This window comes from Amia ocellicauda, chromosome 18, assembly GCF_036373705.1.
Source record: "Amia ocellicauda isolate fAmiCal2 chromosome 18, fAmiCal2.hap1, whole genome shotgun sequence".
Taxonomy (NCBI): Eukaryota; Metazoa; Chordata; class Actinopteri; order Amiiformes; family Amiidae; genus Amia; species Amia ocellicauda.
Window position 1 is genome coordinate 15,109,741 of NC_089867.1, and position 12,242 is coordinate 15,121,982.

At 50.9% G+C, this 12,242-nt stretch overlaps 1 pseudogene; it reads left to right on the forward strand.

Annotated features, from left to right (window-relative positions):
- The first annotated feature begins 306 nt into the window (after window positions 1–306).
- Window positions 307–11,862, forward strand: LOC136714106 (tonsoku-like protein; annotated as a pseudogene).
- The last annotated feature ends 380 nt before the right edge of the window (window positions 11,863–12,242 follow it).

Consider the following 12,242-nt stretch of genomic DNA (forward strand, 5'->3'; position numbering starts at 1 on the left):
TGAGATTGTTGGTGATGTCACTCTCTCCCCAGGCGATTTCCAGGCAGCCATCGAGGAGCACCGTCAGGAGCTGGCGCTGCAGCTCTGACATCACAACACTGAGAATAGAGTGTAGACAGTAGAGCAGTGTCGGTTATTGAGTGAGTCAGTCTGTCACTCTTGTATGCCCTGAATCACGATCCTGCTACGTCCTTTCCCCCCTCCCTCAGCACCAGCGCTGTCACCTGGCTCTGGCTCGCTCAGTCAACGACGCGGCGGAGGAGCAGAGGGCCTTGGCCACCATTGGCCGCACATTCCTTTTCCGCTATGAGTCGGACCAATCACAGGAGAGCCTGCTCCAAGCGGAGGAAGCCTTCAAGGACAGCCTGGCCATCGTGGATGAGCAGCTGGAGGGTGAGAAGCACTTCTGCCACGTTCCCTGGTTACACACTCACTCTCACACTCACACACCCCGTGTCCGTGTATAGGGCAGTGTTGTGAATGTCTGTCTGCCCCCAGGTGCAGTGTCCGCGAGGGAGCTCAGTGAGATGCGGGCTCGGCTCTACCTGAACCTGGGCTTCATGTGCGATGCCCGCAAGGACCCCCAGCGCTGCAACGACATGTCATGAGTGATATTATGTATTGTCTGTGCAGGTGATGCTTTTATCCAAGCAGCTTCAATGCAGAAAGGAAGCTGTGTTCAACAAAATAGCTATTAACTAAAAAGTGAAACTGAGTTAAACAATAAAAGTAGCGCGTGTGTGTGGAGCGCGTGTGTGTGTGGAGCGCGTGTGTGTGTGGAGCGCGTGTGTGTGTGGAGCGCGTGTGTGTAGGGGTTGACTGTGTCTGTATGTCCAGGTGCTGCTGTGTCTGGGTGACTTTGTGGCAGCGCGGCGCTCTCTGAAGAAGGCGTACAAACTGGGCTCCCAGCAGGCGGCAGACAGGGAGGCCGTGAAGAGGAGCTTGAAGCAGGGTGAGCCGTGCACGCACATGTAGACACCGCCGGGTCATTGTGGAATGATGGCCAGAGCAGTGTGGCGTCATGTGAAAGCGCTGTTAATATTATTCAAATGCACTGCTCATCAATTGCCATATCTGGACTTATCATTTTACAATAATGGTAAGATTTCATTACAGATACAGATTATGACAGGAATGGCCTACAGGTGACAGGTTGTTTAGAGAGCATTGTATTTAGTAAACTGTGGGGTGAAATATAGAGTCCAGTACACAGTGATGGTGGCGGTGATGCGGTGACTGTTTCTCTGTAGCGATCCGCGGCTGTGCCCTGGAGGAGGCCCTGGCCGAGCTGCCCGAGGGCCGGCCACAGGATGCGGGGGGGCTGGCTGAGCAGCTGGGGGACCTGTGCTGCAAGCTGGGCTGCTACAGCAAGGCCCTGGACGCGTATTTCTCTTGGTCTTGTCCCACCTGCACAGAATAGTCTGTGGTTATTTTGTGTATTGTCAAAGGGAATCGGGAATGTCTGTCTCCTGCCAGGCTAATGCAGATTGTACGCTGTAATGGTATTACAGCACAATTACAGCAAAGTATAGAAAAACTTGGAAGGATTAAGAAACAGTGCCACCTATTGGAAAGTTGGTGTGATTGCAGAATCAGCAGTACATTGGAGTCGATTAGAGCTGTCTGTCTGTCTGTCTCAGGAGCAGTTTAATTCCCAGGTCAGCCAAATGTGACTTTTTTAAATCACTAGAGGTCACTCCCAAATTTAGCAATAGAAGGAAACAAGTGACACCCGTGCTGAAATGGACCTTGCACATCGTAAAACTTACAAAGTCTATTATTTAAGTGGAAAATCTTTTCCTACAGTGAATCGAAGGGATTGGAAGTGTTTAATGTCCCTCTGTCCCTCTGTCTCAGCTGTCCTCAGCGCTTTGGCCCTGGGGAGGCCGTCTCGGGAGCTGGCTGTGATCCACGTGTCTCTGGCTGCGACCTACACTGACCTCCGGCAGCATGACAAGGCTGTCCAGCACTACAGACAGGAGCTGAGTCTGAGAGAGGGCAACCCCAAAGAGGTGTGTCTAGGGTGTGTGTGTCTGGGGGGGGTGTCTGAGGGTGTCGTCATCAGTCCCTAACAGTGAGTGTGTCTTGCAGGAGTTTGAAACCTGGCTGAATATCACAGCGTCCCTGGAGGACAGTGGACAGGGCCTGGAGCAGCTGGAGCCCTGCTACCGCACAGCCCTGGAGTGTGCACAGAGAGCACAGCGGCTCAAGCTACAGGTCCGTCTCCCCGTCTCCCCGTCAGGTATACACATGCACATGCATATGTCCTGTATGTGATTAGACCTCTCCTTTCCTCAGCCTCTCTCCACCCCTGTGTCGGGTGTTGAGGCAGTGGCTTTCAGTGCAGCAGCCGGGGGGCTCGGTGCAGTCTGAGCTCACGGCGGCGTCGCAGGCAGAGCTGAGTGGTGCGGACGGGGGTAATGGAACGAGCGAGGCAGAAGAGGAGGAGGAGGAAGAGGAGGAGAACAGCGAGCTCCTAGATGACAGTGACATTCATCTCTCTGACTCAGGTGAGTGGAGTGGAGGGAAGCAGTAGACTGGCTCTAACACAGCCCTGCTGCACTGTAGTAAGCTGTGTCAGTCATTGGATAGTACAGCTTCAGCAAACGCCCTTTGAAACAACGCAGTGCAAACCCAAGCACCACAGCATCTCAGGATCTGACAAGGCACTGTGTTTCACACAGGTCCCATATCAGACAGTCAGATGTGTCAGAGGTCTCTCTCTCTCTCTCTCTCTCTCTCTCTCGCTCTCTCTCTCTCTCTCTCTCGCTCTCTCTCTCTCTCTCGCTCTCTCTCTCTCCCTCTCCTTCGGCTTCAAATTAATGTTTGCAAGTATGATCGTAACATTATCCCTCAATAACCTGCATCTCCTCTTTCCTCTGATACGCTCTCTCCATGCCTCCCTGTCTGCTGCTCAGAGGAGGACGATCTGGAGGAGTACGACAAGATGATACCAGCCAGGAGGAAGGTCTGCCGGTTGAGTGCAGGCCTGGGCTTGGCCGGGGTGCAGCTGTGTATTCCCAGCGTGCGTTTGTTGTGCTGACTGGTTCTTCTGTCTGCAGTGGAACTGGCGGAACGAGAAGGGCGAGACGCCGCTGCACCGAGCCTGCATCGAGGGCAACCTGAAGGGGCAGGTAAGAGCTGCCAGACTGCCAGACGTCCTGAGACTCGCTGAGCAGGGCAGCCCAATGCAGACGGAGGAGAAACAGAGACATGGGCAGACTAAGAATGATGCAGCGAGACTGTGCTGTTCTGTTCTGTGTTTCAGGGTCACCCGGTGAACCCCAGGGATTTCTGCGGCTGGACCCCTCTTCTTGAAGCCTGTAACCACGGCCACCTGGGTGAGTCTGCCTGTGTCTCCCGTTTTTGAGTGTCTTTATTTCTCCTTCTCTCTCAAGATTAAGAATAACTGTTTTGTTCTGCAAGTCTTGCCAAAACATTTACAAAGACCTTCCATTGTGGACAGAACAGAGGGATGTACTACGAAGGGAGTTTAACCTACTTAGATTTAACTCGGGGTCTTCAAAGAAAGTCAGGGTTGACAAACTCTGTTTGCCTAAACTGGTGTTAAACGGTACTATGACAGTGGTTAAGATGTCGGTCAGTTGACTCGGTGTTAACCTAATTGGAGTTTGTGCACGTTCATGTGAAAGGGGCATGTCTGGCAGCGCAGGCTGAGTTTGTGCCCAGTGGCTGTGCGCTGTATTGTCCCTGGGATAATGCACGCTGATAATGTCAGGATATGAGGGGTTTAAAGAAAGGTTAGTGGCTAAATCTAACACTGTGGTGGCCAACAGAGCCAGGTAATAACAGTATTCTTGTCATATGTTCTCTATTTTGTCTTATGGATTCTTCTTTTATTCGTAATATGACTCGATGTAAGGACACGTCAAATAGTCTATCTAAATATGTGACAACAATTAGGATAATTCAATTATAGCCTACACATGGGCTACATCTCTGAAACTGACCCGTTACTCACTGTTAATGAATTAAGATCTACTCCCTAAAGCACATAGGCTGTAGGGCTGCCTGTGTGAATTTAATGCTATTGTGTTCAGAATAACTTCATTCTAACAATCATTTCAGCTGCAGCCCCAGTGGAAAGAGCACCTGCGACAAGTCTGGATGAATTATAAAAATATTCTATCTATCTGTAAGTGGTGTGTATTAATACTACTCATCATTAATACACAGTACAGATGTGGTGTGTAGCCTACACTTATAATAGCCTATTCATGTGTTCACAGCAAACAGAAAAAAGGCAGAGATAGTTAAAACTGGAGGAGGGCATGATTCACGCATATTTCGGGAATCCACTCTTGGTCGTGGCTTGATCACCACCTAATGTGTCAAAATACAGCAAAGCAAAACACACTGTCTGTTCAACAGTGAGGGCATCACTCCGACGAGTGGCATTGAGACGTCTGGCCCTCGAAGCCAGCAAAGACACTGAACTCCCTCAGATGAGAATCGATATCTTTCATAGAGAGCATCATCGGGGTGAGCTAGAGGAGTTGCACGGTCTCTAAACACCCTCACCCTGCGGAGTGAGCCTCTCACAATCTGTGCGCCGATGTCGATTGGGTCTCGACAAGATTGTGGGCAGAGAGGCGGTGCTTATATAGGGTAACATTGGGTTAAGCACGCAGATATCTGCTCGGAGCAGTGTAAAGATGCTGTGTATATTGCCATGACAGCATACCTCGGGAAAAACTTATCCACCTTTCGTAGTGCGGGGAAGTTACACCCGACCTCACACAGTTACTCCTGAAGTTACCGTGAAGTTATCTTGCTTCGTAGTACACCCCTCAGGTCAGCACATTGATGAATATAATCTACTTAAAAACAATGCATGCAGACCATTTTGACCAAGGCTGTCTCTCTCCCCGTCCCTCAGAGATTGTTGGACCAGGGGGCGAATGTGAACAACCCTGGGGGGCCATTGTGCAAGGGTATCACTCCGCTGCATGACACCCTGAGCTGCGGACACTTCCCCGTGGCCAGGCTGCTGGTTGAGAGGGGTGCTTGTGCCAGTCTTCGCAACTCCAAGGCACACAACCCCATGACGAGTCTGCCACACAACACAACGGCTGTCCAGTGCTGACAGCACAGCACTGCTCGGCATCGTGACCAGGTTATTGATAAACAGATTTAGTCATAATCTAGTCCGGTCTGAATTGGAAGCCTGTGGTTCTTCACGTAGTAACATCAGCACAGAGTGAGGTTTCCAGTGCTCTTGCTGCTCTTTGATCTGGGTTTGAGCTCTGAAGACATGGCTGAACAGGAAGGCCTTCTTTATCTTGCAGGGTTTGGCTGTTGAGGAGCAGGTTCTGCATGTCTGCTCTTGTCAGCACGTGGGTGTCATTGTTTGTGTCTGTATGCAGGAGTTTGCGTCTGTGTGTGACTATGTATGTAGAGTCGTGTGCCTGTGTGTCCCTGCCATCCTCTCTGAGTGTGCTACTCTACTGCCCCCTGCAGGGACAACACACCCCAGGACACTCCAATGTACTGCTGATCATGCAATCATAACAACTTTCCAATAGGAGGCACTGTTTCTTAATCCTTCCAAGTTTTTCTATACTTTGCTGTAATTGTGCTGTAATACCATTACAGTGTAAAATCTGCATTAGCCTGGCAGGAGACAGACATTCCCAATTCCCATTAAAAATACACAAAATAACCACAGACTACTCTGTGCAGGTGGGACAAGACCAAGCTCAAGACCTACAGTAAACACCTGGACCAGGAGACACGGCAGGAGCGTGTTGAGATGGAGAGACTGCTGAGGAGAACAGCATTGTGTATTGATCCCCCCCCCCAAAAAAAGGTTTCTGCAGAAAAGCATTTGCTTGTATGCCCTGATGAGACCCTGTCCTCCCGCAGTGCCGGTGTCTGTGCCCTAGACAGTAGTGCAGCCTCTTAGTGCCCTGCAGGACAACCAGCTGTTCGATGCAGAGAACTTGGAACCACTGGTGCATCCTGCCTGCCCAGCTCTGGAGTCCCCTTTACTGGGGTGGCTTTACTGAGCACACAATTAAATTACTTTACTGTCTCCCTGTCCTCTTGTCTTCCCCAACAGGAGAGCAGTCCCTCTGAGAGCGACGGTGACTCGGTCTACTCCATCAGCCCCTTGTGCCCCCCCTGGCCTCGCCTGCAGCCCCCCGCACCCCTTTCCCCGAGTGAGGAGGCCCCCCGAACTGCAGAGAGAGAGAGTGCTTCGCCCCCGGTCAGCAGGAAAGAGGAGTACCATCAAACCATCCAGAGCTTGGGTAGCGCCAAGTCCCGCCTCCTCTCCCAGAGCCTATCAGAGCAGGAGCGCACCCCCCCTGCCCCTACACCATCGGCCAATAGCAGGTCAGCTCTAGTGGAGGAGTCCGTGGAAGATGATTGGCTGGAGGACGATCTGGGAGGGGCTCAGCCCAGGAAGAGGCGAAGAGTGGGATCTGGGCAGGAAGGGAGGAGAGAGCCTGACATTCCCTCTGCAGACACAAGGGGGCAGGAGAGCTCCTTGGCAGCTCCAGAGTCTACCCCTAGAAGTGGATATAAGTACAGGCCCTCACTTCAAAATAAAAGTGGCTGCCCTCACAGCCCCACCGATGACACGCCTGCCCAGCCCACGTACCCGCAGACACAGAGTGCAACAAATACATACACAGTGGCAGGGCAGGTAAAGAGCGGGCGCCGCTCCCTGAATTATACCTCTGCCTGATTTCTCCTGCTCCTGTGCTGACGTTCCCTCCCCGTCTCTCTCTGTTTTAGCCTCCAGCCCAGTCGAAGCCCTTGGGCACCTCTCTGCCTGCACCAATCAGAGTGAGGGTCAGAGTTCAGGACAATGTCTTCCTCATTCCAGTTCCCCACAGGTGAGTGGATCCTCTCTACAGCCCTTTGTGTGCAGCCCTGTATTAATCAATGTGTAATTAGAGCCCGACCAATACAGATTTTTTGGGTCCAATACCGATAATTGGGAAGCTACATTTCCCGATTACTGATATATCTGCCAATATTTACAGACATTTTCTAGCATGGAAGAATATAAAAATATGCATGTTCTATACATTAGAACAAGGTACATGAGCAATTTCACACATCATGGTTAATAATATGCTGGTTTGATTTAAATTTGCATTTTACAGGTTCAGGTTCTCTCAGGTCTCAAGTCCTGCTCAGTGCTCAATACTGCAGTACTGCGCAGGCAGCACAGCACAGCTGCATTTGTTTTAAAAATGTATTTAAAAATAATGCCCTTGAAAGTGTAATTTACTTAATACTAATGTTAACCGTAACTGTACAAATCACACCCAAAACATGATGTAGGATTTGAAATAGCTTTATAAATATCATGTATAGTTTCAGTTTTATCCAGCATTGTCTAAGAGATGCGTTCGATATACACTCACCTAAAGGATTATTAGGAACACCTGTTCAATTTCTCATTAATGCAATTATCTAACCAACCAATCACATGACAGTTGCTTCAATGCATTTAGGGGTGTGGTCCTGGTCAAGACAATCTCCTGAACTCCAAACTGAATGTCTGAATGGGAAAGAAAGGTGATTTAAGCAATTTTGAGCGTGGCATGGTTGTTGGTGCCAGACGGGCCGGTCTGAGTATTTCACAATCTGCTCAGTTACTGGGATTTTCACGCACAACCATTTCTAGGGTTTACAATGAATGGTGTGAAAAGGGAAAAACATCCAGTATGCGGCAGTCCTTTGGGCGAAAATGCCTTGTTGATGCTAGAGGTCAGAGGAGAATGGGCCGACTGATTCAAGCTGATAGAAGAGCAACTTTGACTGAAATAACCACTCGTTACAACCGAGGTATGCAGCAAAGCATTTGTGAAGCCACAACACGTACAACCTTGAGGCGGATGGGCTACAACAGCAGAAGACCCCACCGGGTACCACTCATCTCCACTACAAATAGGAAAAAGAGGCTACAATTTGCACAAGCTCACCAAAATTGGACAGTTGAAGACTGGAAAAATGTTGCCTGGTCTGATGAGTCTCGATTTCTGTTGAGACATTCAGATGGTAGAGTCAGAATTTGGCGTAAACAGAATGAGAACATGGATCCATCATGCCTTGTTACCACTGTGCAGGCTGCTGGTGGTGGTGTAATGGTGTGGGGGATGTTTTCTTGGCACACTTTAGGCCCCTTAGTGCCAATTGGGCATCGTTTAAATGCCACGGCCTACCTGAGCATTGTTTCTGACCATGTCCATCCCTTTATGACCACCATGTACCCATCCTCTGATGGCTACTTCCAGCAGGATAATGCACCATGTCAAAAAGGTCGAATCATTTCAAATTGGTTTCTTGAACATGACAATGAGTTCACTGTACTAAACTGGCCCCCACAGTCACCAGATCTCAACCCAATAGAGCATCTTTGGGATGTGGTGGAACGGGAGCTTCGTGCCCTGGATGTGCATCCCACAAATCTCCATCAACTGCAAGATGCTATCCTATCAATATGGGCCAACATTTCTAAAGAATGCTTTCAGCACCTTGTTGAATCAATGCCACGTAGAATTAAGGCAGTTCTGAAGGCGAAGGGGGTCAAACACAGTATTAGTATGGTGTTCCTAATAATCCTTTAGGTGAGTGTATCTGTCTGGTCCTAGCAATAACCTGTGTGTGTGTGTGGGGGTGTGATAATCATTGTGTGTAGTAGTGTAATCAGTGTGTGTGTTTCAGTGAAGCGGAGACCTGCACTGTGTCCTGGCTGTGTGAACAGGCGTCTCAGCGCTATTACCAGGCCTGCGGACTGCAGCCGCGCCTCTCCCTGCAGAAAGAGGGCGCTCTCCTGGCCGTCCAGGACCTGCTGCTCACTGTGCTGCACAGCAACGAGGAGGTGAGCAGGCTGGGGGGGTGAATCTGTAGATGAAAAAGACAGGAGAGGTTTGGAGAGCTTGTGTCTGCGGTGTCTGTGGTGGTGTCGTTGGACTGGGAGAGACCTGTGATGCACCCGGGTTCACAGAGCTCTGAATCATCAGGGCCTCAGGAAAGTGGTGGCAGAAAAGTCCAATTTAGCAGCTGAGTCCAATTAGGAAGTTAAGAGCTCAGGAATAATGAGTCTGTACTACAGGCCCCCGTTTCTCTGTCTGATTGAGTCTGCGATAGTGACTGTGCCCTCCCGTTCTCTGATTTTCTCTCTCCTGCTCTCTCTCTCTCTCCATCCTGCAGGTCCTGGCAGAGGTGAAATCCGGGACCTGCACCCCCTGAGGGAGCGCTACAGCAAGGGCTCCCAGAGCCTGGCTGTGGGTGAGTGCTCACTGTGTGTGTGTGTCTGTCTCTGACTCTGTACAGTGGTTCTATAATGTCCAGTCTCTCTCTGACAGTCCTCCCTGGTGCGCTGTGCATCTCCTCCGTGTCTCTGTCTCTGTGTACTCAGGGGAGAACAGGCTGGTGGGTCGTCTGTGTGAGGTGCAGGCAGGCAGCCCCTCCCTGAGTGTCTGTGGGCTCAGCCTGCCCCCCGCCGCCCTGCGCCCGCTGCTGCGCTGCCTGAAGCTGCAGGCCGACCTGAAGGAGCTCCGGCTCTCGGGCAACCGTCTCCAGGACGGCCTGATGGCGGAGCTGGTTGCCGCGTTAACGACCATGCCCAGCCTTCGCCTGCTGGACCTCTCCTCCAACCACATCACGGGGGAGGGCCTGAGGAAGGCTGCCGCGGCCCTGGATGGGAGGAGCCAGGCTGCGTTCCCGGTAGTTATTCTTTATTTCTTAGCAGACGCCCTTGTCCAGAGCAATACAAAGTGCAATAATACAGTGCAGTTCAAGGCATAATACATTTCACAAATTCCACTTTACACAAGTGTATACGAGATGTTCAGTAAACAATATATTAGGTCTTACATCCTAGGTAATCAGAGCGTCACACACTGCAGTTATTAGACGCGTGTGCAGTGTACATTGAGTGAGTGCAGTATTGACAGTGCTGTGCCCTGCAGTGCCTGGAGGAGTTGGACCTGAGTGTGAACCCGCTGGGAGATGGCGTGTCTCAGGCGCTGTCCATGCTGCTGTCATCCTGCCCCCTGCTGGCCACACTCAGACTGCAGGCCTGCCAGCTCCGCACCCGCTTCTTGCAGCAGCACCGCCTCCTGTTGGCCAGCGCTCTGGCAGGTGAGACCACACCCACTGACCAGGCCACTGGACTGCATCCACACACACTCGCTGAGACCAGGCTGTGCACAGTAGTCTGTATGTTGTACCTGCGATCTGTGTGTCTGTCCCACAATGCACTGGGCGCCACAGGACTGGAGCTCATTCTGAAGACACTGCCGCTGCATTCCCACATACACCTGTACCTGTGTGCCATACGCAGGAGCCCTGCAGACCCCCACGCCACCAAGCACCTGACGGCACACCTGTCCCAGGTACACACTGATACTGCACAGCTGTAACACTGACCCCCAGGATCACTTGTTCACTGTCACAATGACACACAGCCACGCATGTCTTCCTGTCCCTCGTTCGGGACATGCTATAGTCCAGGCAGGAGACGTGAACCCTTGAACCCGCCTGTGTTTTTCAGGAGGGCTGCTCCCTGACGCACCTCAGCCTGGCTGGTAATGGACTGACGGATGGGGACCTTGCTGCCCTGGCCAGGTGAGTCCTGCGCAGCACATGCTGTGCCTGAGGGGTCTACACCACAGCACTGCAGCAGTGTAGTGCCTGACCGCGCCGCTGCACCTCTTAGGGAAGCTACTCCACAATCCTTGAGTACAAGCCTGAACTAGTCTCTTCCTACAGCACTACATATTGACAGAAGTGCAGTAGTCTAGTCTAGTTAATAAAGAGTGGGTTTCTAACACTACTGTCTGTGTGCAGGTGTCTGCCGGTGTGTCCCGCTCTGCAGTCTCTCGATCTGTCTGGGAATCCTGGCGTGACGGCAGCAGGGCTGGAGGCTCTGCTCTGCTCCCTGCGAGAGGCTCAGCGGCCCCTGCGCTCACTCAACATGGCCGGTACTGCAGAGGGGCCCTGTCTCCCTCCCCCCACACTCATAAATAATAATAATAATAATAATAATAATAATAATAATAATAATAATAATAATAATAATAATAGCATGTTTCTCTCTTCCTGTCTTTCCTTCTGACCCCCTTTTTATTAATCTGAATACTGTCTGTCCTTTATGTGGTCATACACCCACTTTCCCAGTCTCTACTCTGTCTATCTTATATTGCTTACATTTATAATAATTTAATAAGTAGCTAAATGCTCTAATCTCACAGCGTCTCTCTCCCCCCCTGCTTTGTCTCTCACAGGGTGTCTGGTGTCCGGTCCCTGGGACGGTGTAAGTGTGGACAGCCTGTCCTCCTGCGTGGGGGAGTTGCGTCTCTGCTCTCAGCGCCTCAACAAGCTGGACCAGCAGGCCGTGCTGCAGAGCTGGGGGGGAGAGGGGGCGGTGGCTGGGGGGAGGGTCAGCTTGCTCTCCCGACACAGCAAGTGTTTCATCAGAGCCCACCACCTTAGCTGACCCTTCAACCTGTCTGGCGGAAGGCAGAGGTAGAAGACGGTGGTTCTCCTCATCTCAGTTTTTCGTGGGCTGCAGAGTAAACTGATGACGCAGACGTCTGCGTGTGTATATTTATATATTCAACATGAGGAAGCCTGCATGGCTGGAAACTGGTGCTGCTTTTGAAAGTGCTGAGCTGAGTGACTGCAGCCTGTGGGTGTGAGATGGTGTCAAACTCCCCCAGCACACGCTCTGTCCCCCCCATCCCCCGGACCCTCACATGCCACAGCCAGCATAGCGCTGCAGTCTCTCTGAACTGTGTCTGTCATGTTGTAGTTGTTTGTGTCAAACATTTATATATGCGATTAAAAAAGATGTATTATTAAAAAGCTATTTGTTTCAGCATGCTCTTCAGTTTTTATTTCGACATTGTAAGAATCTCACTATTGTTCGAGCTGGGCGTGTGAGTGTGTGAAGACTGAAGTCTGTGGTTTGTTTCCGTCACATGTTGTGCTGCTAGTCACAGAACTGCAGTTTACATTAGTGCCGGGGTCTGTGTTTCTTCCATGGACCTCTAACCAGGTGATGTGAACACAGACCTGAACTGCAGGGTCCAGTCAAGATTCAGCCCCTCTGCTCCTACCCTTCACAATGTCCCAAGAGAGGCATGGGCTTCATGCAGCTTCACATGTGCCTGTACATTTCAGGTTTTCACTCAGATATCTCAGAGGAGTCTTGAGTTGCATGAACTATGTTTCATAGTATGTGTAAACCACATTAG